This window comes from Micromys minutus (genome assembly GCF_963924665.1).
Source record: "Micromys minutus genome assembly, chromosome: 24".
NCBI classification, from domain to species: domain Eukaryota; kingdom Metazoa; phylum Chordata; class Mammalia; order Rodentia; family Muridae; genus Micromys; species Micromys minutus.
The window spans coordinates 362,629-389,162 of NC_137959.1; the positions used below are offsets into that span (position 1 = coordinate 362,629).

Consider the following 26,534-nt stretch of genomic DNA (forward strand, 5'->3'; position numbering starts at 1 on the left):
ATGCAAAGAACTCTTTGGATTGTGCTCTATAGAAGTTCATTGCTGACCTGTGTTCCTGAACTATGAAACATGAATATGTGGGCTAAGGAGTAGTTTCTCTCAATAAACAATAATTATATGAACAATTTTTTTAAAAAAAGGATTGACTGTGCTCATTCACTCCTATACAACATGAACTCAGGCCCACCCCACAGTGGCCTCTATAGGAGCCGCAGAGGTGGAAAGAAGGGGCAAAGATGTTCTTTTTTAAAAGGCAGCTGGTAAATTGAAGATCTGGAAGGAAGCTGGCTGAACTGTCAGGATCAGAGGTTCTCTCTCTAGGAGCAATGGGGACAACACAGTTACATGGGCAGTTGTTAACGTTCCATGGACCATCCAAACTTAAGGTCCTGTGGATCTAGACACAGCACATCAATAGACACTGAAAACATGATCCTGAGATGGTAAGGACATTGTTATTCTGAGACCACCACCTAAGAAAGCCACTACTCTGGAGGGAGCCCTGCAAAGAGGCCAGAGAATGGAACAAAGAGGATGGAGACCAATGACAAAACTAGAGAGAGTTCCAGCTTTGGGCATATAGGAAACAGAGGACAGATTTGAAAAAGAGAAGAAAAGGAACAGGAAAAATGAAAAAAGGCACTTGCAGGAAGGGATGAAAGATAAAGAAGAGATCAGCAGTACAGGAAATCACTTATATCTTTGCCATGGTCAATTAGAAGATACTAGCAAAACAGATGGGACAAAGTGCTCACAATCAAATTAGTGCCTTCATCTGTGAAAAGCCATCAAACCCGGAGGTGGCCTGCTTTGAAGTACTCATAGACAGTGAGTGTGTGTTTCAATACAAAGAATCAGATTTTGGGATCCTTGGGTATCCTCTTGTGTGAACTGGGAGGTCCCTCAGGACACAGATGACTAATAGCCTGCAGCAGAGTTCAGAGCAGCAGAACTTTAAAACCCACATTAAGGTACCCTCCACAGGCACACACAGGGGGAAAGAAAACTATAAGCCAAAAAAAAAAAAAAAAAAAAAACAAATGTTCTGGTTAAGGGCTCCTCTGTAAAGATTGTAGTGAAAAAGAAAAGGACACCCCCCCCCAAAAAAAAGGTTAAGAAAAATAACTTTGGGCTACCCTGGATCTTACAACACTTTCATCTAAAAACCCTAAAATCAGTTTCTGATGCCAATGGTATCCCTACAGAAAGACATGGATGGATGGATGGATGGATGGATGATGGATGGATGGATGGATGATGGATGGATGGATGGACGGATGGATGGACGGACGGACGGACGGACGGACGGACGGATGGATGAATATGGAGAAAACATACCAATGTTCAAATGAGAGAAAGAAACATTTTGTACATAAATATCAGTACGGTGCCCTTCCCATCTTCATTCAACTGCCTGGTTGTCACTCTGTGCTTTTGTCTGCTCTACCTCTGCCATGTTCTTCCCCACTTACTTAAGGTGCTTGCTTCCCTCCATCATAGATCAAGCATGACCTCTTCAAAGAGCCTTTCCTAGTTTAGTTATATATCTTACAGTGCTGAGGATCAAACCCAGAGCTTTGTACACACTAAGTAAGTCTGCTGCCAGTAAGCTACACCCCCTGTTGACAGAGACTTAATAATTCCCTTTCTAAAATCATGACCCCCCCCTTCTATTCACACTAGTGAGCCTCAACTGCCTTATACTGATAATCAGCCTGTTTTCCTTTCTCATTGTATCGTGTGTCCCTTGTGCTCCATTCTATTTATCTGTTTTGTAGAATATATTACCCACACAGACAAGGACATTGATTGGCTGTTTTCTGCATACCCACTGCTTAATACAGTTTGTGGCACCTAGTAGGTACTAAAGAAATGGTTACTAAGTGAATGGCTGCAAGATCTTATGTCTCTGCAACTCTCCTAGCCTAATAGTCCCATAAGGATTCTTCAAAGTCTTCAACAGTGGAAAGCACAGTGAGTCCCTCCTTCTCACACCTGCTCAGCAATCAAACAGAAACTGATGACTGGCAGAAAAAATCCAGCCATGATCTGGCAGTTCAAGGATCCCTCCAGGGTGCTGACAGCATTGTCATTCAAGATAATGAAGATTAAACCTCACGAGGATCCGGAGACAGCTTCTCTGCAGGTACCCTCTCTTCAGAGGAAAAAAACATCTACCTTGACCTGGATCAGGTAGATGAGGCTCCACTTCAGGGATGGCCTAGCAAAGGGAGGGAGAAACTCCCAGAAAAGATTCTATGGTCCATAATTTTGTGAGGAGGTCCTGAAATCTAGTAGTGGCCAATGTAATACACTATGTGCACATCAGTCAACTGACTATTGAGAACTGAACTACACTAAGCCGAATTTATTTAAGTGATGGGTGTGACTGTACCCCAATATGTAAGGTATAACCCACAGCCACTTCATCTTTGAGGGATATTCCATCTGACCCTTACTAAAAAAAGCTGACTAAATCAGTTCCCAGGAGCACTTGTCAACTATGTTTGATTAGAACACAGAAGAGTTCTAGGGGCAAGGGGATGCCAACATCACACAGCTACCAGTGCAAAACCATTAGACTCCTCCTCCTTCTAGCTCCCCAGTGTATAGTCTTGCAGACATGGTTTCTAAGAGAGAGAAAAAAAGCTCAAAGCAGGTTCTAGTGCCATACAGTTTGGGGTCTCAGTTCTACCACTCATCAGCTCCATGAACTTTGGAAAGCTCCTAAATTATCTCCATTGCACATGATTAACCACCCCCACCCCTCCCCCCCACAAAAAAAAGCCAAGAATATGGCATGGTATATAAATAATTTGGGGCTATGAAAAGAATTAAATGAGTTAAGCACAAAAAAAAAATGTTAGTACAGGAAAACATTAAAGAAGTGAGAAATGACAGTGATGATGGTGGTGACAATGATGCAGGTGATCAAGGTTTCCATTCAGCTGCTATGACAGAGGACAACAGAATGGGTGTCATTCGAACAAGAGAAACTTACTACTCACAGTTCTCTAGGATGAGAAGTTCATGACCAGCCCAAAAATTCCCTATCTGGTAGCACCTTCAAGCATGCAGAAAGGTGAAGGTAGGCCCCTGGGGCCATTTCTAAAGGTGTCAATCCCATTCCTAACACTCTCAGGAACCAAGGATCTTCAAGGCTTCTTTATACATCCTCTCAGGGGTTATGGTTTTAGTGTCTGATCTTAGGGTGGACAATCAGGCCACTGGAAACATAGACAAACAATGGCAATCGCATTGAAAAAGTAAAAACTATATTGAGGTTCCTTTTAGGCAGAGATCATGAATGTACAAAGCAAAAAGAGTGAAAAAGACATGAGAGGTTTATATTCAGGTCTCTCTGGTCCTCCAGCCATACACTAAAGCTGAGGAGTGCATACTCAAAGAGCTAGAAGTCATGGGAGAGTAAAAAGAGAAGCTGAGAAGACCAGCAGCAAGCAGCAGTGATGCTTTTTCTCTGTTGGGCTAAAACCTAATGTCCCCCATGTCTCCCTATCCCAGAAAGCTTATGGGGCCCACAGAAGTACTCTCAAGGTTGACAACAATTTCCATGCTTCAGCTGAGAAAGTACTAGTTTTATATTAAGTAAATATAATATTGTGAACATGCAAATACGGGTGCTTCTGTCCCCCCTCAGCTTCCCTCCCAGCCAAAAGGACATAATAGTCCCAGGCACAAGGACAGAACTAGGGAATAGACAAGTGTAACACATGCACACACCAACAGACTAGAGCTGTAAAGAAGCTAGACCCAAAGTTCTGAGCTTGATTCATGCAGGTCTTCCCATGTATCTCATGTTGAGAGAATTTGAGCTGATTTCTTGACATGACAGATTATTAGAGGCAAAAGAATAAGATCAAACAAGTTTTTAGTTTGTCATCAGAATGCTAAACTGCCTGATTCCAGACATCAGAGACTACAACAATCATCAGTATGGCTTTCCTTCTTGGGCCTGTCCAGCTTCCCCATTGCCCTCCCCGCTTCTACATTCTCAATGCCCATATATTCAGCTTGAAGAAGCTATGAAGAGTCATCACCCTAATTCCCTGGACTTCGTGGGGTGAAGGTGGTCATTGTAAGGTTGTTTTATGAAGAATTTAGAAATGGTCATAATTTTATGGGGAGGAAGTAGCCAGATTGATTTATATAGTCATAATCTTCATCTGGTAACTAAACTAAAGGCATATCTTACATTGGTAAAAATCTTTCTAATTGATACAAGGTTGAAGTTATAATCTTCACAGTGGTATAAAATTTGATAGAGATTTAAGATTTTCAAGGGTACATTTTCTTTTTTTTAAGATTTATTCATTTTACTTATGTGAGTACACTGTAGCTGTCTTCAAACACACCAGAGGAGGGCATCTGCATTCCATTACAGATGGTTATAAGCCACCACGTGGTTGCTGGGAACTGAACTCAGGACCACTGGAAGAGTTGTCAGTGCCCATAACCACTGAGCCATCTCTCCAGCCCCTAGTGGTATATTTCTTATTGGTTTAAAATTGAGATTAGTATTATTGCTTTCATATAGGTATCGTTCCTATACAATACATTTAGGAATGAAAGGCTTAGACCCAGTCCTATAACTGCTATTATACACTGGTTTTAGTTGACTAAATAATACTAGATAAGGACCAGATAGCAAACTCATGGTTCTGAGTTAATTAAAAGGGTGTTCTTGAGATATTTCAATTAAAAATGACCAAGAGTAGTCAAGGCTTAACAGTTCCGAAATGCTTTTTACAGTGTAGATGGTTTTCAAAAATGTCAGAAATCCATAAATTATTACATTTAATGTTATTAATCTTTTGTTAAGACATATCTGCTCCTTATAATTCCCCTTTGGTGGATTCAACAAAGAAATTGAGCAACTCTACCTCCATGTAGGTATTAATTTGTGGCTCAGCAGTCACTTGGCAGAAACTGCCTATTTCATCTACAGTCTAATAGTGTTCAAAAAGGGACATATTATGCAGAATAGTTGACTGATAATCTTTGCCAAGCCAAAATTATCAGCCCTTCAAGATTTCTGTACTTTAAAGTCTGAAAGTTAATCCTGGGCCATTAGGCTGAAGACTTACTCTCACATGTTGCTAACAGGGGATTGTGCTAGTGGAGATTTGTCTCTATAACCTGTCTCAGCTCTGAAAGCCATGTTAGGCTTTTTGTGTTTTTAGATATTTGGCCACTTTCGTATTTCTGATAGAGTTGATGATTAATTTAGTTTTATAGCCTATCTTAGTTAATTAACTCTGAGAAAACATAGTCATTTAGAATATTTTTAAGTGGTAATAGTTATGTATTATATAACTTATATTTGAGGGTAAAGGGTTTTTTTTTTTTTTAAGTAAACAGAAAGGGTGATGTGTAGGTTTATATTAAGGTGATATATGATTAGAACATGAGAGAAGTAAGTGGGGAAAGTTCTAGGAGTAGAAGAGGAGGCAGGAGGCAGAGATGGAGGGAGGAGGCAACATGGAAGCCGATGTGTATATTTCTCTTGCTGCATCTCTAACTTGATGAAGTTATTATTTCTAAGGATTTCTGTGGGTCTATTTATCTCATATAGAAGGGCAGTTTATATCTCTGTCTGCTGGTTGTAAACTTATTGTGTAGAGGGTTTGTGGCTTGAGAATTTAACATATAACCCTGCTTGATAAGTTACTGGACTATAGAGTCATATTAGTAACGGACAGTGGAGGAAAGGGACACGCCAAGGCAGCCATATTCACTAGGGACAGAAGCAGCAGGGATGATAGAGTGAACAGCAACGGAGTTCTTAGAGGTGGCATGGAGCACTGAATCAGAGATCCCAGCAGTGCCATATGGCCCCAAAGGAGCTGGCAAAGCAGGGGATAAAAGGTTAAGCTACATTTTTAATATTTACTACAACAGATTAGAGTTGAGAGAATGCCCTCATTTTAACATATCAGCAGAGAATTATCTTCTCATGCCAAGATTCCCACAGGTCGCAAAAACAGAATATCTACTGAGAACAAGATTTACTCATCCAAAAGAATGCTGGAGGGGGTCCACAGATTCCTTAATAAAAGTTTTAATTCCCTTGAAGCAAGAATGACTTGCCTTAAAATAAGCCATTTACATGAATGAGAAGAAAAATGATTACTGCCTGTTGCCAGGTATGAGGCCCTGGCACACACATCACTGTAGAGAACCATGTCCCTCACTGATCCATGGCAGCCCCGGAGGCAGTGAGTAGGCAGAGAGAGTCTGTTTATTCTGCTCACTGACGGATTATAAAATCATATGGAACAAGCCATGGCCTAAAGAAAGTGCTTCCACTGTGAAGAAGTTATAAACAATGCAAGCTAACATAGGAAACGCATCCACACAGACTGGCTTTAACATCCCAATCTATAGTCATTCCAGAATGCATTTAAAAGTGGTTTTAGAGGCTCTGTCACTCCAGCTTTGATTATGAATGAAAACTGTTAGGCCTCTCTGGGAAGGAAAGTGAAAATATAATCTAAGATATTCCCTCACCCTCTCTCAAAGGCATTCAGTAACATACTGTTTCTAATATGCTTTTGGATATTTGTCATTCTGCAGCCCTGGGTGAGAGGGGAGCACCATATATAAATTCCCACCCCTCCTCAAGCTTCCCCCTGGCAGATACCTTAATCAGTTTTGAGAAATTTCTTAGTGAGCAGCTTTTTCCATCACAAAGAGAGAAAATCCAACCTAAATTACCTTTTAAAACAAACAAACAAAAACCTCTAATGGCTTATGGTCTCTAAATCCCTGTCAGGCAAGATATCCAGCACTTTTGTTCTTGATTACCTTTACTCTCTGTTATTATTTGGATGCCATATGTTAAATACTTGGTCCTTCCCCAGATGATGGCACTCTGGAATCTTTGAGAAGTAGGAACAAGGGAGTCTGTTTGCTGGGGTGGACCTTAAAGGTACAGCCCTGATTCTGCCTGGAGCCCTCTGCTTCCTAGATAGGAGCAAACCTGGCCACATGATTCCACCAACCTGGATAGGAATTGTTCCAGCCAACATGCCTCCCCATTGCTGAACTGAGAGTCAAAAAACCTTCCTCATTTATAAACATAGCTCAATAGCTCCTGCCAAAGCCTCACTATCTGATGACTCTTACCAGGTCCTTGTGCCAAACATGAGGCAGAACAATCATCTTTGTCCTTCCCAGAGCCCTGTATCATCTTCTCTGAAGTCCCTTGGAAGATATGACCACAGCCCATCCAGAGCAAAAGTAAATGCTAAGCTAGAACACCAAGGGATGCCCAGAAGCCACAAAGACAATTGCCTAAGCCACAGATAGTAAGAGACAGAATCAGGACGCAAGCACAAACCACAAAATCCAAAATAGTGATGATATCATTTCAAAATGTAGGAGTGAATAACAAGTCACCCAAACAGAATCCCTTGGCCACAAATAACGATAAAATATTTCACAACTGCCTACAGGCTTCAAAGAGAGTCAGCTCCTTTTACAAAACAAAGTTTGTAAAATCAAACAAGGTTAACCTTATCTAAATAAAAATCCTTTTTACACTGCTAAATGTCTTCTCACCATGTGGAAAGACAGAATATTGACTTGAAGTAGAGAGGAAAAGCTTTTTGACCTATTTTTGTCCCTACAATAATGTAAAGCACCAAATCCTATTTCTTAAGAACATCCAGTGTGTGCCGTTGCGATGACTATTCACAACTCTAAAATGACAACTATTATTCAGTTAGAGATTATGATCTTGAGCAGTAAGGCATTTTTAATAAAAATAAAATTAAAAATAGATTTACCACAGCCCTTTCAATAAAAATAGCAGCTCTCTCAGCTTACAGGGAAAATGATATAGTTAGGAGATTGCTTTATATATTGACCTGAGAAGTACTGTTTTAAAAATGTCACTAACATTCACCTTTGGAATAAGTGCACATTGTTCATGCATGTAGACAGACAGACAGACAGACACAGACACAGACACACACAGAGACACAGATACACACACAGACACACACACACACACACACACACACACACACACACAAACACACACACACACACACACACACACTCCAGTTTCCCCACTTCAGGGAGAGTTAGGCAGTACACAGGCTCCCACCAGAACAAATCCCCAGGCACTATGCATTCTTGGGAGCCAGGAACAGCAAAGGAAGCTGTGTGACAAGTACAGAAATGAATCAGCCCAGTACAGTCCAACAGAACTTTTGAGGAGACACACAAAATTCACTGCATGTGGCCACAGAGACCAAGGAAGCAGACCACTAATACAATTTAATTTCAACTCAGTTACAGTAGTCACAGGTGGCTAGTGACAACTGAAATGGAAGTTAGCTGGATGCTACTCATGAGAGTTCTCCCCAGCATGGTGGATGTCTTCCTTTTTATTTTCTATCCCAGCATAAACTGCTACCTGCAATCTTCTAAACAGGCCTGTGCTTCCTACTTTGGGCTCTTGCTGGCCCCTTAAGGCATACTCCTAGATTCAAACTCTAAACCCAGGCAGCCATCTCTTCTGGGAAGCCTATTCTAGTTTTTTTTCCTATAAATACAACACACAAGGAGCCAACTTTGTTGTCCTTCCCCACTGACTTATGGACCACAGCAAGTCCTTTCCACCATGCAAAGCAGCAGAGCATTGGTGGGGTGAAGGTATATTCTTCAGACAACCGTCCAACATAAATCCTGGTTCACTGCCATCTCCCTGACCTCATAAAAGCCATGTGCTCTTTCCCAGTGCTCCATCTGTAAAACATGATAATTAAGGGAAGCTTTCTTTTCTGATTGTTGTAAAGAGTACAGAAATGATGAGACATAGGCAAATTATTAGCAAATTGCCTGGCAAACAGCAGACTCAATAAAATTGATCACTTGGTCTTATTTTTCATTGCATTATTAGAGTGTGCTCCTGAATTGTAGACTAGGTCTTTGCCATCCCTGGAACCCATTCTTACATACAGCAAGTACTCCTTAAAGATTAAAGTCATTAACAATGCCTCTACTGAATGGATGCCAGGCCTCAGGTCAATTCTAAGGAGTCTCCTAATGCTGGTCAGCCACACTCTGAGGGTAGTACTCTAAAGCCATGAGCACATTTCATCAGAAGTGGACAGGGGAAGTGGGGTGAGGTCACAAGCCCAACTCTTATGCAGGACTAACTCAAGCTGCAAAGAAAGTGGTTTCCTCCATTCTGACTGCCTCCTCACCACTACCTAACCCTCTAAACAGGCCAAATCTGTACCAAAATGTTAGCCGTGGACTTCGAGTAGATAAGGGTACAAAGTAAATTTAAGGTCTAATATTAGGCAAAAAAGAAAGAAAAAGCATCTTCCCTTATCCTTCTCTTGGGGGAAACCTTCCAACTTACCAGAACATTTTTACAACCCTGGATTGCCACTGTGCTCTGGAGGTGTCCCTGACCCTGAAAGATGGGCTCTCCTGAGGCTCTTCTAGGCTGATTGGTTTTATTGAAGGCAAATATGGATGAACAGCAGGTGAAACAAGCATTAAAAGTGATTCAGTGTTCAATATACAGCCTTCCAGCCCATGTGGACTCCCAAGGAGACTGTTCATTTCCCAAATTCACAATCTTTGGCTGTCTTCTGCTGGAAGTGATCTGGCAGGCCCACGGCTAAAAAAAAAAAAAAAAAAACTAGCAAGGTGGGGGCTTGCAGCACTTAGCAGCCCTTCTCAAAAGACTTTCCTCCTGGCATGCTTCAGGCAGAGAAGGAGTTCAGCAGTTCTGGCTAGAGGGGAAAGGCAGCCTGGAGTGAAGAATGCAGGAAGCTAAAAGCCTACAAAGTGGGGTAACAGATCAGAAACAGCTGCCAGGGGACTGGGGCAGGCAACTGCCTCCTAGGTAAATCTTCTCTTCCCTCTCAGGCCTTCCATTTCCTCCTTTATATAGTCAGATGGTAGCTTCCCTTTTCTGTCTTTCCTTCTTCCTCCCTTTCTTTTTTATTTTTTGTTTCTCTTCTTAAAGCAGGAAATTCTTTTTCTTTAAACAAAATCCTAGGAGGAAGTTCTAAGGCAGAAAACACAAAGGTACTCAGTTAGGACTGGAACACAATTGTAAAATTCTGGATCCTACTGATCGAGTCTTCACCCTGGCCCTAATCCCAGAATCCATGAAGTACAGGGCACAGAGTTAAGAAGTTACATTATCAGATAACATCAACCACATCAAGGTAAACTATTTCAAGCTGTTACCTATGGTAAACCTCACCTTGCCTGTTTACCAGGAAAAGAAAAAGGTTTGTCCTAGTTTCCTAAGCCTCTCCTCAGGGAAATTCTGACTCTGCCACATGATGCCAAAGCCTCGGCTGCTCTTCATGACCATTCATCCAGCAAAACCTGTACCACACCGAAGATACCTACACATCAGCTTGCCAAGTCCTGCTGCCAGCCTGAGGAGCAACCTTGCCCCACCCCTACTAGACCATACTTTTCGTGTGATAACCCTGAGAAAATACTTTCCAGAAGATTTCACCTCAATAATACTGGCCCCTTATTAATCACAGCTGATTTTCAACCCCAGCCAACCAGCTTCCATTGTCCCAGCAAAGCACATATGGCTTCACATCCACAGATTCTTAATTCTAAATACCTCACGAGCAACCTTGATTATAGTGGTTCCTTCCCTTTGAAACTTTACCAGCTAGTCATCCTTTCTTTCAGCATTATCTTTGAATCTCCCACAAAGGCTTCTTATAGTCTAAGTACTAAATGACACTTCCAGACAGAGTTCCAAATACCGTCACAATCTTTGCAAACATAACAAAACAAAAACAAACAAACAAACAAAAACAGAATAGCTAGCTCTATCAAAATACCTGGTTGCTATGACAAATAACATGACCAAAAACCAACTGGGGGAGGGAAAGGTTCATTCAGCTTATATAGTCATCATCAGTGGAAGCCAGAATAGGAGCTCCAGGCTGGAACCAAAGCAGAGGCCATAGAGGAATGCTGCTTTACAGGATTCTTTTCCTGCTTCTGCTCACTTGTTTCCTATATGACTCGTAGTGGTGGTACACACCTCACAGTGGATTAGGCCCTCTCACAATCATTAGTCAAGAAAAATGCCCTCAAAGACATACCGACAGACCAATCTGATGAAGGAAATTTCTTAACTGTGGTTCTGTCTTTCTGTTGACAGCCAAGACTGACAATTAGCCCCTATAAGGCTACATTATTGCATTAGAAAGTTTTATGAGAAGAGTGCTAAACAGGGACTGAAGAAAATAACAATGGCTAAGTAGTTAAGAGGACTTGCTGCCTTTCAAGAGGATATAGGTTCTATTCTCAGCACCCAATTGGTGGCTCACAACCTTCTGTAACTCTACTTTCAGAATATCCAGTGACCTTTCCACATTCCACAGGCACCAGACATGCACATTGGTGCATAGACATATCTGCAGGCAAATCACGCATAATGTAGTTTTATTGTTGCTGTTGTTGTTCTTAAGAGAGAAGAAAAGAGAGAGGACGAGGACAAAGGAAGGAAGGAGTAGAAAGGAGAAATGGTCAAAGTTATTCAGAAGAAATGAGTTGCTACGTATCGAGGTTAGACATCATCAATGACCAAACCATAACCATTTGTGTTTCACCTTTGCCTTACTCAATCTTCTTACACTCTCAAGAATTATTTTAGAACAAATCTCTAGCACACTATAACCTGGGCCATGAGTATTTGAATCTTTCAGTCAAAAGCTAAAGTTTACTTTCAGTACCTCACACAAAGTATCCATTTCTTATCCTCTGAAATTGCACCAACTGTAAGTTTCCCTCTCTAAAATAGATGTGATTTAAAAAGTGACAGGGCTCTAGAGCTTCCTACCACCTTAATCTCTCTCTGTAAGTTAACATGCACCTACACCCTCTCTGGTTCCTGTCATCTGGAAGCTGAGTCTAGAATTTTGTTCAAATTCAAGTCCCTCCAAGACACACAATATCTATCTGGCTGCCAATGTCTTTCTTTATTGCTATCATAATTTTTAACAGTCATACCCATTTTCCAAAATATCTCATGCCTATACAGTTATGTGTTACTAATTTTAGCAGCCCTCAATGAATTTCTGATCACCCAGTAATTTATTTAACATATCAAGATTACTATTTCTAAGATCTGAATTCCCTAAGAAGTATATTTCACAGACTAACACTGGCGGGAAAAAAAATTGATTCATGCTGGGCCTTCAGGTTCTTTTGTTATTTTAAAGAAAATGTGGAGCTGAGGAGATGGTTGAGGGCCAGAACTCTTAACACAAGTATAAACAACCATGTAAAAGCGTAGCCAGGATTACCTGTGAAGCCAGCATGGGGCAGGAGCAGTTGTTTTAATGAGCTTTAAGTTGGATAACTTAGCAAACTTGTGCCCAGAAGAGTGGAGAAGGAAATCATACATAGCTGCTAATTAATAAATAAACCAGGTGCCTCCTGACATACACTAGAATTCCAGAGAGGTGTACATTAGTAGAATCTAGACTTCGAGAAAGTCCCAACCACTTTTGTTGATTATACACCAAGATTGGATTGCATGCACGCAAGAAGAGCAATCAATCCTTACTGTTCAGTGTTTTACATTCCAACATTGAGAGGAGGGCATTTCCTGTGATATAGGTGATGTTGGTACACATGTGAGTGTAAGTTCCAGAGAAGTCCTGGGGTGTCTTCCTTTAGTACACTGCTCTCCCCTAAGACAGTCTCTCATTAAACCTAACCTTTACTCTTTATATTAGGGTGGCTGGCAGGAGCTGATGGGCTGGAATTGGGGTCTGAATTAAGGTCTTCAGGCTGGTACAGCAAGAACTTACACCCACTGAATTATCTCCTCAGTCCCGCACTTTGCTTTAAAAAAAAAAAAAAAAAAAAAAAAAAAAAAAACCCAAAGACAGATCATGATTCAATATTTTCACCTTATCTCATTTTTTCATCAGCTTAAGTATAAGCACTGCCCGCACCAGCAGTTACAAACAACCATGTGGCTAGAGGACAGAGAACCACCCTGCTACCACACTATGTCCCTACTTCTTCACAAGCAACTGTGTCTCTGTTCTGCTTCATGACCAGGAGCTTGCTCCATGAAAAGCAAAGATGTCCTCTAGCCAATTAGCAGCCCCATGAGAAAAGCCAAAAACATGAGTAACCAACATGACATCAAGCCATCTGTGGCTCTCTTGATGAAATGCTGTGCTGAAGTGGTCCTCTACTCTGTGAGCTTACAAAATTAGTACATGGGTGCTTCTGGGGTACATCTACTTAGAAATTTCCATATTTTAGACTCCCAATATTTTTCCTTTACAATTTTTTCTAATTCTTTACCATATTTACATTGTATGTACACCTTATAGAATACTAAAGGGGGGTTGGACTGGGGAATGATGATTGGATTTTAAACCAGGATCAGGGAGCCATGGAGACAGCCAAGCAAACTGTCAATGTTAAAAGTTTGAGGACAGTATATTTACTTTCTTCACCCATCACACCCTCTAGCCAACACAGGTTATTCAAAAGTTATTCTCTCTAACAGGAATGAAAATCAAGAAGAGGCCCATCATAATCTGAATCAACAGGAGCCCAGCCCTGCCTAACTTGGCCCTGAATACACCAATGAATGAAAGAGGTCTATTCTTAGAGTCCCAGGGTTAGAAAGATGTACAAGTTCCAGTGTACAAAGGGCACCCAAATTGCAGTATGTTCCTACTTTCTACCTAAGTGACTGAGGACTCCTTATTCTAAAACCATTGATACGTACGTACTTAAGTACTCGAGTCACCAGCACCAGAGTATCACAGGCAGAGAGGACCTGGCCCCCAGCTCCCTACTTCACTCTTACCTAAGCAAGAACTTTGAGATATATTCTGTTCTCTTAATTAGACCATTTTCACTGCTTCCTAGGGATTCTCAAATGACTGAAAGGCTAACTGGGTAATAAATGTGAATCCCTTCTCTGACCCCTACCTATCTTACCTCTTCCTTCTACAATTTAATGATACCCACCAATTTCACCTGACCCCATCCCTGAAGCCAATCCACTCTGAAAAACCTCTTGGTTATTACAGAGGAGAGGATAGGCATGATTGCCTTCTTTTATCCCAGCCTCCTCACTGGCAAAAGAGATATGAACGAAGTTACTGAAAAGACACCCAAAAAAGGTTGTATGGTGCTACTGTTACTATCATCAACTCTGTTGTTAACATCCTCACAATGTGCAATTCCACAAGAAGACTTGCCCTTCTAATGCCAGGCTCTATAACTTTACTTGGAAAGATAGCCTGCTCAGTACAGTCCTCTGGTAAGATCCTGAAATACCTTAGTCTGTGTCTGAATAGAGGAGGTCAAGGTATGCAGTATCAGTGAATAGTGGGCTCTTTAGCTCCTCAAGTGATGGGGGAGGGGTCCAGCAGTCTCCGTCCTCCTGATCATTTCAGCCCTACCTAGGTGTGCCTTCCCAATACATTCCTACTCCCAATACCCTACATATAACATAAGGAGGTTTTCAAACGTGTACCACGTGAGCAAGACTGCTTCTACTGAATGATAATGACCACGTTCCTATGGCAACCCTGGGTTTGGGAGTTTTGGTTTAAGACTGAGAGAAATCACTGAACACCTGGCTTTTGGTAAAATGCCTTGAAATTGAATGAGATTTATTTCTCACTGTTACAACAAGGTCTGACCATGTAACGATGTTCTCATACCAGTCAATCATAAGACAATGAAATTATTGACTGTTTTCAAAAAATATAAAACCTATGAATGGCATTAAGAGTTAACATATAGCCAACTAGGATAAGTCCTGGTTTCTTGACTCCCAAACTAGTGCTCTTTATGACTGCCACTACATTCTGCAATGGTACTTCTTGATTTGCCATTCCAATCTACCTCTTCCCTACTGTTGTTCGCACTTAAACACATTCAGCCTCAACTTTTGCCTTTGTAGCTCCCAACACATCTTTACTTGTTTTGACAAACATTGTGTGTGTGTGTGTGTGTGTGTGTGTGTGTGTGTGTGTGTTTTGACCCCCCAATAAAACTGTGGACTCTTAAAAATATGATTCAGGCTAAACACTTTAATATGTCCTTTCTAAGTGACAATCATCTTAGTTTACTGAAGCAATGAGTCTGAGATTCTGGCCAGGGAGATAATTCAGCTGGTAAAGGGTCTACCTGAGTTCATTCCCTAGAACCCAAGGCATAAACCAGTTGAGGTGGCACAGGCTTTTAATTTCAGTCCTGAAAGGTATCAGGGGCGTGCTGGGCAGCAATGCTACTTATGTAACTGGCATGTTCCAGGCTCTGCTTCAAAAAAGCAAGGTACACAGCATCTATGGAAATATACCTAAGGTTGACCTATGCAAATACACATATACATATACACATACTTATACACACAAGCTCAAATACATATGAACAATTGAATATACAGAGAGAAAAGAAGGTCTAAGCTTTGAAGACAGGAAGATATGCTTGAATTTCTGCTTTGATACATTTTAGCTGTATGATCTTAATAAAATTCTTTACCCTGTGTCTTAATTTCTTCATGTGTCTAATGAAATAACAGCACTTACAGGATTAAAGAGGAAATTAATCAAATTTTAAATGATAAAACACTCATCTCTCAGAAACTGTTATTTTCATCATTAATATTATTTATCAATATTATTAGTCATCATCATTAGGATTTTACAGTTAATAAAACTAAAGCTCAAGGTTCAGGATCTTATACTCAGTGTAAAATAAAATATAAGCAGCCTAAGAAGGGGTTTCAAAACACCTCCTTTTCACTTGTAGCCCTTACTCAGTATGACACAGGGGAAGTACCTAGAAAAATTCAGAAAACCTGAATGTGAGAACCCTAAGGAAAACTTTACAAAGTATATCTAAAATCTGGAGAAGGACAACATTTAATTAAAACTGGTTCAGAGATTCAGTTCAGTATCATCAAGGAGGGAACATGGCAGCTTCCAGGCAAGCATGGTGCAGGAGGAGTTGAGAGTTCTACATGTTCCTCTGAAGGCTGGCTTCAAGGTAGCTAGGATGAGGGTCTTAAAACCCATGTGCATGATGATACACCTTCTAATAGTACCACTCCTTGGGATGAGCATATACAAACCATCATAAGCTATTTATGAAACCAAGATCTCCATCTTGTTATGTTTTCAGTGGTCTATAACATGGAAATAATTCTGTATCTTTAGCACAAGCATTCTTCAAAAAATGATCCCAAAGTGCAGTCTCTACGAGGCAAAGACCCTCCCTCAGCAGCCATCTCTGCCAGAAAGAAAGTCATCACAGAAGGAAGTCAACTGTACTCTCTAGGGCTGGCGAGTCATATCCTGATGCTGGTCTTCTCAATGCCTCTGCCTGGCAGCCAGGGAAAGAACTGCTCCAGAAAGCTATTTCCAAATACACTCTTTCTGGATTCTCTCCCCTGTTACCTTTCTCTCTGAAACCCAGTTGAGTTGCTGTGTGAAGGAAAACACCACACAAACTTAGTTTAGAACCACTAGGTGACACAATCGGTGGGCACAGAAACTAGCATCCTCATTTTGTAAGCTATTCTGTTATAAATCCTCCAATAGTAGATCTACCAGCTGAACCAGGGTCTCCACTACCTACTTTGTGCCTTCATGCTCTCTCCCATCCAAAAACACACGACTTTGGACTCTTGAACTTTTACTTCTGTCTCCTGAGCCCTGAGGCTCTCAGTTACTAGACTGAGTCAGCTACCAGCTTCACAGGTACCTATCTCGAATTAGACAACCACTGTAGTACCTTGAATCCTCTGTAAGTGTAAAAGCTGCTGCCCAGTAAGTTCCCTTTTACAGGCAGGTAAGCATTACACTAACTCCATTCTCTGGCAGACCTGACCCTGAGAGCCAGGACATCTATTGTAGGCAGTTCCCGAGAACCATATTCACACCAGCATGTCGCTTTTTAACAAGGAGTCATTCAATGCACACCTATATTGGGATACACTCTGAATAAAGCAAAAATACAAGTCCTCGCTGCTCATTGTTGCTCACTGTGCCCTTGTAATAACTAATCCTTGCTTACAGGACCCTACACAAAAGGCTAAAAGACTCAAAATGATTCAGGGCTGAGCCTCACCATGCTGATAAGCAGCCTTACACCATCACACCAACACTGCTCGCAAAGGTTGGGAGGGAAGAGGAAGGACGGGGTCAGCATGCACTAGCACCAAAGGAGGAAAGCATATTAGGAATGGTCCCCAACTTTAGGAAGTGGGTAGGGCGCATGAGTTATAAAGGCAGCAAGTCACATTCATATAGAAAACATCTCAAGAGTACTCCAAATAGAGACTGAGTAGAGAGTAGAAGAGGAAGCACCTCCCAGGGGCACAGGTACATTTGGAAAGCTACACACACCTCCAGGGAAAGAGAAAGAATTGTTTCCAACAAAATGAGCTAGGAGATTGATCTAGGGAGCCACTTCCCATCTGGCAACTTAGTAGGTCTAAATTAAAAGGCTGAGAGGAAGGTTGGTGATCTCCTTGACTCTAAGGATTAACAACAGAATAATCTACTGGATGTCACCAAAAAGTACAAGACACAGGGAGAAAATCCTTCAGAACTTCACATTGAACCCCATTTCCAGGTACATGTAAAAAATCCACTCATGGGAAGAACAGAACAGAGCCATGAGCTTGGAGCAGGTTGGTGTTTCTACTCTTCACCCTATAAGAGCAGGCAAATTCTCTCACATAGCCAAACAATGGTGACCTGCAAAGGTTTCTATGTAGATTTTGAAAAGCAGAGTTGAGAACACTTTACACTTTACCTGCCACACCACAGGATGCAGAAGCAGCCTATGTCTCAATTTGCTTTTGGTATTTTGCTTGCTTTTGTGGTGTTAAGGATCAAACTAATATTATCAAGTGTTCTCCATAGCTGTGTATTTCATTCATATTGCTTGCATGTAGAGGCCAGATTTGGATGCCCAGTGTCTTCTTCAATCTCTCTCCAATATACTTTTTGAGACAGGGACTTTTGCTGAGTCCAGAGCTCACCACTAACGGGCAGACCAGCAAGCTCTACATATCTATCCACCTGTCTACGAACCTCCAGCTAAGGTCACCATGCCCGTCTTCTATGTGAGACCCTCAGGCCTCATACTTCCTTCTAATGGGCAGGTACTTTATTTACTGAGCTGTCTCCCTAGCCCCTGAATTTGTTTCCTTGGTGCATACTGGGGGGGAAAAAAAGAACAAGGTTCCTTTAAAACTAGCTGTCAGGCTTTTTGCACTTGGCCGTTCTCTGGTACAGGAGGCAGCCATGGCACCCAGCTGGAATGGCAGGAGCCTGAAGCCCCACTTCCACAAGGATTGGCGGCAGGGAGTGGACACTTGGTTCAACCATCTGCCATGCAAGATCTGAAGATGCAAGACACAGCAGGCGCAAGCACGCCGCATTGCCCCTTGTCCCCTGTCCAGTGCCCTTAGGCCCATCGTGAGGTGCCCTACAGTTAGATACCACAACAAGGTCTAGGCTGTCAGGGGCTTCAACCTGGAGGAACTCAAGGTGGCTGGTATCCAAAGAAAATGGCTCATACCATCGGCATCTCTGTGGACCCAAAGAGAAGAAACAAGTCTACTGAATCACTACAGGCCAAAGTGCAGCACCTGAAGGAGTAAGCTCATACTTTCCCCCAGGAATCCTTCTGCTCCAAAGAAAGGAGACAGTTCTACTGAAGAACTTAAATTGGCCACCCAGCTAACAGGACCTGTGATGCCTGCCTGAAATGTGTACAAAAAGGAAAAAGGCCAGAGTCACCACAGAAGAATAGAAGAACCTTAACGCTTTTTTTTTTTTTTTCCCAGTCTTCAAATGGCCAGTGCTAATCCCCAGATCTCTGGTGAAAAAGGGTGAAAGATGCTGCAAAGCAAGATAATGAAAAGTAAAGGTAATGCCTGGTTGAAGTGTTACAATTAATTTTCCATAAAGAAAAGACAAACAAACAAACCTAGCTGTCAAATGAGCTGATATGAATCTGTATTTCTTCCATCCTCCAATTGTTTTGCAAAGAGCAAGTAGAAAAAAGCTAAAAACACATCTTAAAGTCAGGTTCAGAGGGCAGAGTACACAGGCCTCTGGGAAATAGTTCTGTGTATGGCTCATACGTGCCCTTTATTCCAAGCTGGCTGCCTGAAGAAGCATGGGTTCCTCACAGGCAGTAGAAAATCCATTATGAGTTTTTGATATCCAGCTGGTAAGGAAACCCCAAAAGGCTAGAATTCAAAAGATGTAAGCAATAAATATCCCCATGGGACATGATCAGGAACACAAGCTGAATTAAATTTGCATCCAGAGAAAAGTGAGAATAAATGCTCACTTAAATCTCTCCTGGAGTAATTTAGAGCTAAGTGTCAGACATTAGGAGTCAGGGTTCTCCCAGACAAACTAAGCACTTATTTTAAATAGAAACTGATGATCGATCAGGGCATATGGCAACTCTGGCCAGTCACATGGCAGATCTCATGTTTACTACTATAGACCACTACTTCCCTGCACATGGGAAACATCCACTTGTTACACCCTGGGCATGAACAGCTGTGAACTCACACCTAGACCTGTGCACAATACTGATGCTAGATGACTGTTCTTGCTGCTTTGAGAATAGTGCCTCTGGAGCCCACCGGAACCAGGCCACTGTGAGAACTTCTGGAAGTAAGGAAAATACACTTTGGTAAAACAGTGGGCACAAAACAAGCTAAAGGTTTACCTCTTACTGTGGTCTCTAAAAGTAGAAAGTGAACCCCTCCCCCCCCCCCAAAAAAAGGCTTCTGGAAGTGTGCTAGTGGGACTCAGAAAGACTGCCTGACTTTGAGGGTTCATATCCACATCAGGCTTCATAGAAGCCACATTAGGGTTCTTGACCTAGTGCAACTCAGAGTGGACCAGACTCCTAAGGCATATCAAACCTTCAGGTTTGGGAGACTAAAGGGTGTACAGACTGTGTTCATTCTACAGATAACAAACAGAGCTCAGGGTACTGGAGGGATATCCCAGCACATTCAGTGAGGGTAGAACCTTTAGGACTTAGAGCCAAATAAACTAAAGTTAGATAATCTGACACATGATCTTGAGGTTGGGCTGTTGAAACATGGCCTTTCAAAGTCTCTGGCTTCTAATTTCCAACTGCCATGAGGTAAACAGTTATTCCACTTGGGATTCATACTCTAATGTGACACATGAACGACAGACAAGAGGCAACAGGTTAACCGACCGTGAGCTGACGTAGATACTGAGTAACAGTAAAAGCTAAGAAGCAAGAGCATCAAGTGCTGAAAGCCCTGACCCATACACTCCCTGACAAGTCAGGGACACATGACCCATACACACACTGACAAGTCCAGGGACGCACAGACCCAACAGCAAAGCCCTGGAAAAAACAAGAGAAAAAAATACTGACAGTTGAATTTCAGGTCCTGTAAGATTCTCAACCAACATTTCTAGAACTTTCTTCAATGAACTCTTTACAACATATCATCCCTGAGGCTAGAAAGCTGGCTCAGTATGTGCTTAAGAGCTCCTGCTGCTTTTGCAAAGACTCATTCCCAGTACCCACATCAAGCCACTCACAAACCATCTACAACTCTAGCTCCAAGGGACCTAACACCTTCTTCCTGTCTCTGCAAACACTGCCATGTGCAAAGACTCAGGCACACACACATGCATAAAAGTATCCCCTCTCGTATATTATCTCATGTATTTGTTCTTGGCCATGGTAGTAAGTATAAAAATGGTATTGGAGTAGATGTGGCACTGGTGGAGGCAGTGAGCCAGAAGGGGGCAGGCTTTGAGGTCTAAAATGCTCAGGCTAGATCTAGGACAACATACACTCCCTGATGCCTTCAGAACCAGATGTAGAACTCTTGGCTACATCTCCAGCACCATGACTGCCTGAATGTCACATCTTTCCCACCATGAGGATAAAGGAATATATCTCTGAACTATACGCAAGCCTAAAATAATTGCTGTCCTTCAGAAGAGTTCCCTTGGGCATGCTGTTTCTTCACATCAATAAAACCCTAACTAAGACACTAACTTTTAGAAAAACCTTCAAAATAAAGTCAAGCAGGCTGGGGTTTCACACCAACTTGGTCTATACTCATTTGTTAAATATGCAAAATGCAGTGAGAAGACGGAAACCATCACCCTGAGTGGTCCATAAAGAATATACAAATCAATCTATGAATGAAAATCAAATATTCTATCTGGATTATGCTTATAAAATAATTAATTCTGTCTTTAAAGGAATAGAAATCTTGTCACAGAGCACCATATGGATGAATCTACAGAACATTATACTAAGTAAAAGCAGCCAATTACCAAAGGACACATATTAACTGACCTCACTCATATGAGATACTTCCAGTAGTCAAATCACAGGGGATGGTAGTTGCCAGAGGCTGAAGGAAGGGGAGAATGTTTAATGGGCATACCATTTCAATTTTGCAAGATCAAAGAAGTTCTTGAAATTGAGTGCACAGCAGTGTGAATTACTTAACACTTCTTAATTACACAATTAATAATGGTTAAGATGCATATTCTTTATTACATATAAATTTTAGAAAGCATTTTAAGCCAACAAAATTATGACTAACCTCAGCACTTAAAAAAAAACAATTATTAAGACAATGTATATAACTCAGATAAATGTCTATTTCTCTGTCACAACTTTCAAGCTAAGAAGTAAGGGTGAGGAGAGGGCTGAGAAACATCTCAGAGGTAAAGATGGCTATTTTTGCAGTTAACCTGGGTTTGGTTCCCAGTGTCCACATGGCAGCCCATAACCATCCATAAGTTCAGTTCCTGTGGATCAATCCTCTTCTGGCCTCCACTGGTACCAGGCATACATGTGGTAGACATATATGGAGATAAAACACTTCAAAACACTTAAAAGTAATAAATAAAGGAGTACTAAGGGTTTGTTATGCTGGAACCCAGAGACATGCAGCTCCTATGACACAATTCTGTAATCCTAATAAACCAGCTGATCTATTGGTAAGCAAAAGCCACTTAACTTCTCTGGTATTCGTTGTCCTAAGCTGTTCAGTGGACAGCAGAACCACAAACTTCAGAAGGAATGGTATTTTCAAGGTAGCTGTGTGAGAAGCTCAGTGCTCTGACAACACTATATCTACTCCATCCATCAGGACAAGTGGCCCCATAAACTCTATCAGCCGACAGATCTCACAGGTCTGTTGAATAGCATCCATGGGTATAACCCACACCCACACACATGCTCCACGGAATCTGGGGTGTGAGGCCCATGCTTCCAGTTGTTCTCTAATGACTTCACCTCAGAAGCTGAAGATGAGGTTTCCTAGCCTCCCAACAGTATCTCTGCAGGAGCAATGACCTGATAAACCTTTCCTGTCTCCTCCCCTCCCACAACTCTCATTCCCCTCTGCCTGTTGGTATTACTGTCACTTAAATCTGAAAAGAAAGAACAGCTGACTATATCACCTTAGTAGCCTAGCACAGCTACTTCCTGTACCAAGGATGCCAAACTTCCCCATCATCCAAGCTCCCAAAAGAGACCAAGGCCTGCAACTTTGCAAACTGTTATCATTCTCCTATTTCTATCCTACACACACACACACACACACACACACACACACACCCTACAATTTAGCTGCAAATGCACAGGAAATCAGCTGTAATGAATTTGAGCATACTATCACAGAATAAGTCTAATCTGAATTTGGATCGGCTGTACAACCTCAGGCCTTTCACCTACAGAATACCCAGCCACTCTAGACATCTCTTTTATCTCAGGTTTGATGTCATTCTCAGATCCCTCTCCCCAACACTAGCTATGGCACTTACGTTCTTGAACCAGGCAATAAACGTTTTAGTGTTTTAGCTGTTGCAACCCTTAAGCCAGGTCCTCCCTAACTGAAAAGGTAATGAAAAGAGTAATCTTGCCTATAAATAACACAGAAGAGGTTTCAAGGAAACCATTTCCACTTAGGCAAGTTCTCTGACTTCCATGAGTTCATTCTGAGTGGAGGAGATGAAGGGCTTCACACCAGGAGACAATATCACTGGAAGGCCATAACAGAGAGTGTGTGTGATGGTTTTACATATGCTGGGCCCAGGGACTATTAGAAGGTGTGGCCTTGTTGGAGGAAGTGTGTCATTCTGGGGGTGGGCTTGGAGACACGCTTCCTAGTTTCCTGAGGATGCTTAGTCTGTTCCTGGCTTCCTCTGGATGAAGATGTAGAACTCTCAGCTCCTTCTGCACCATGCCTGCCTGGATGCTGCCATGCTCTTGTCTTGATGATAATGGACTGCACCTCTGAACCTGTAAGCTGGCCTCAATTAAATGTTGCCCTTTATAAAACTTGCATTAGTCATGATGTCTGTTCACAGCAATAAAACCCTAAGACAGTGTGTAACATTGTTCAAAGCAAAGGAAGACTCTCATCACTATGCCAGAGACAGCTCTGTCCTTAAACAGTCAAATGTATGTTTTCTTCTTCTTTTTCCTATACTGAAATGAGGATCCTCCTCCACAGCTATACCATGCTTTGTCTTGGCACAGTCCCTGCCACCACAGCCATGTGTGAAGAGGCTGGATACAAAGAAAGACAGTGTCAAGCCAGAGGTCAAATTTCAGCTCAATTTCACATTTTCAGTGGTCGCATGGTGTTATGCCTCCACTTATTACAAACAAGCTCTTTTTCATTAATATGGTAAGTCTATTAATGAACGTAATTAATGAATTTGGCCTGTACACAGTCAAATTTGGCAAAAGTAAACATACTCAAAATGTTATTGATGAGAAATATCGCTTTTACAGCAAATATGTATTGGCAGTCCCATGGATTTAGTGTTTACCATATGCTATTATATCAGGCATTTCCTGACTAATCTTTTTTAATACCACAAGTGCTCATGTGTGTGTGTGTGGGTGTGTGTGTGTGTGTGTGTGTGTGTGTGTAAAAGACTGAATCTAGGATCTTATGCACGCTAGACAAGCATCCCCCACTGAGCTTCAATCCTAACTCTTGATTTATTTCTTAGTTTTTCTTTTGTTTGTTTGTTGGCTATGTGGCCTAGGCTGGCCTTGAATTCATCCTCCTCCTGCCTATCCCTCTCATTCTGAGAATAAAAGTGAACATAATAATGCTCAGCAAGATAGAATCATCATCACCATCACCTCATTATTACTGATAGTTTATAGAAGACAAGTGTGAAACACATCAGTCAATGAGCTTGCCCAAGCAGGAGAGCAGGTACCCCCAATAAAACTTTTTAAATTATTATTTCAAAAGTAAGTTACTACTCCAAGCTCTGCATAGCACACAGTGGCACAGGAACAACATGGATATTAGAGATCAAGTCTCACTCATCCAGCCCAGTGCTGCTTGATCTTAAGCTGAGCACCTATGTCTGTCTCCCCCTGTTCTTTGCTGAAGATTAACATTTACCTCCTTGGATTTTGCAGAGTAAGCTTTCTGTGCCTGCTGATCTCACCCACCAGCACTTGCTTCAAAACAGCACTCTGATTATGCCTGGATATGATACCTCCTCCTTTTCTAAAAGACTTGAGTCAAGTGAAATTTAAAAATAAGAGGCTGGTTTAAACAAAAAAAAAAAAAAAAAAAAAAAAAAAAAAAAAAAAAAAGGCTTTTACAAGGTCAAAAATCATGGGTCCTGAACGTGAAGATATCAGAAGCACCCTAGGGTTCTAAGGTACCAAGAAATTCTCTGCCATGCTCATATCTGACAACAGCTTGGCTCAAAGACGAAGTAAATATGTCAGTCCAACAAGATGAGTGTCTCTATGTCTCCAGATGATGGTGGGGTATGTGCATAGGTGATGGGCACTGTCCAGTTCAGCTTCAGTAAGTACTGCAGGTTCCCTTGATTCTCACACTGCCTGGTAACTGTCTGCAGGACTAACAGATGCAGAGAGAAGAAAGCCAAGAGCACAGAAAGACAGGGAACTTTCAGATCACTGATGACACTTCAAGCCTTGTTTCAACTTCTTGCATGTGAAACAATTCCCTTCTAGCTCAGCATGTTTAGCTCTCTGCCAATGTCTACAATGAAACCAAGGTCCAAGGAGAACTTGGGGGGCCCTAATCTCAGAGGAGATACAATAAAGATTCAATGAACACAGTGAAATAGCCCATGCTAGATACCAATACAAGCAAGAGGGGAAGGAGGAAAGTAAACACTAACTGACTGCCTATTGCTAGTGAAAGCTGCATGGGTGTGACAATGTTGGTTTTAAAGTCCAGAACATCCAAAGCTCCCCTTGCTGTTTCGGAAATGCATACCTAAGTGTGTGCTTCAGGGAAAGAATGGAAATTCCCTGAGAATAAGGACAATGCCTTTACATTACAGTAGCCTCCATGCCACACACAGATTAGAGACTCAAAGACTACATACGTGAATGTGGGCACTAGGTAAGTGAATGGATAGGCAGGTGGATGCTGTGGATGGGTGGCTGGGTAAGAGGATGGGTGGGTAGATAAATGGATGGATGGGAAAATGGATACTCAAATCTGCCTCTGAAATCTAAAAGATTGCCTTGAATGAGCAGGAGGAAGTGATTTAACTAGTCAATCAAATGATTTAACTAGTCCATCAAAATCTACATCTTTTCAGCAGAGTCTCTCGGCTACGTCATTCCATACTTACTCATAGAATCTAAAGCATCCCCTATCCTACAGACTCCAAGCAAAAAAGTCTTATCTAAATTTGGGCTATGATTACATGGAGCTCATCCTTTGGGCCCATCCCTCTGGGGTCCTCCTACCACGTATCTCTCTTGATTACTTTCACCCAATTCTTCTCCTAACATGAATTCCTAGTCCTACCTCATGTCACTTCATGGATAGCTATCACGAGCACTGAGAAATCACTAGAGGCAAGTCTGTATCCTAAGGTACCACTGACCTCTGGTATAAACTACAGTGGTTCCCACCTCTACTCTGTAACCAGGTCTGCAATGAAACCCATTCATATTCAACCCAACTCTGGAAAGGAACTGCAAATGTCACCAAACTCTTAAGATGCTAGAGTTTGTTCCACCCAATGAGACTACAGCTCAATACTCATCTCCTCTTCTTCCCACCCTATTACAAATAGTTCATTTTGTTTCCTTTGTCGAGAGACATGACAGAGCATCCTGTGAAGAACACTGACACAACTTCACCTCAGGGCAATAGGTCTGCTTAATCTAAATGAGTCATTTGGTACGGACAGTGAGTTTGCAAAACTGCACATGGCTTTATCCCTACAGAAAGATAAGTGGGAGAGTAGAAAGGTATTCCCTTGGTAGCTTACAAACATTTGGAACAATGAGATCTTGGGTTTTGCAGCATGATCCATTATTGTGTATATAGAAAACAGAGGGAAACAAGTAGCTGATTAAAAACTCTGAGGTCAGCTCTCCCTAGGTAAGAACCTAGTCATAGCACTTACTTGCCTTAATATATAGAATAGGTCATCTATAGG

At 41.7% G+C, this 26,534-nt stretch overlaps 1 protein-coding gene and 1 pseudogene across 2 annotated transcripts in view; one reads left to right on the forward strand and one right to left on the reverse strand.

The window, feature by feature from the left end:
* Positions 1 to 26,534, reverse strand: part of LARGE1 (LARGE xylosyl- and glucuronyltransferase 1) — a 405,800-nt gene that overhangs the window by 340,321 nt on the left and 38,945 nt on the right. The window lies entirely within an intron of this gene.
* Positions 18,330 to 18,851, forward strand: LOC308435878 (large ribosomal subunit protein eL13-like; annotated as a pseudogene). The gene has a single exon. The product of its transcript is annotated as a large ribosomal subunit protein eL13-like (transcript).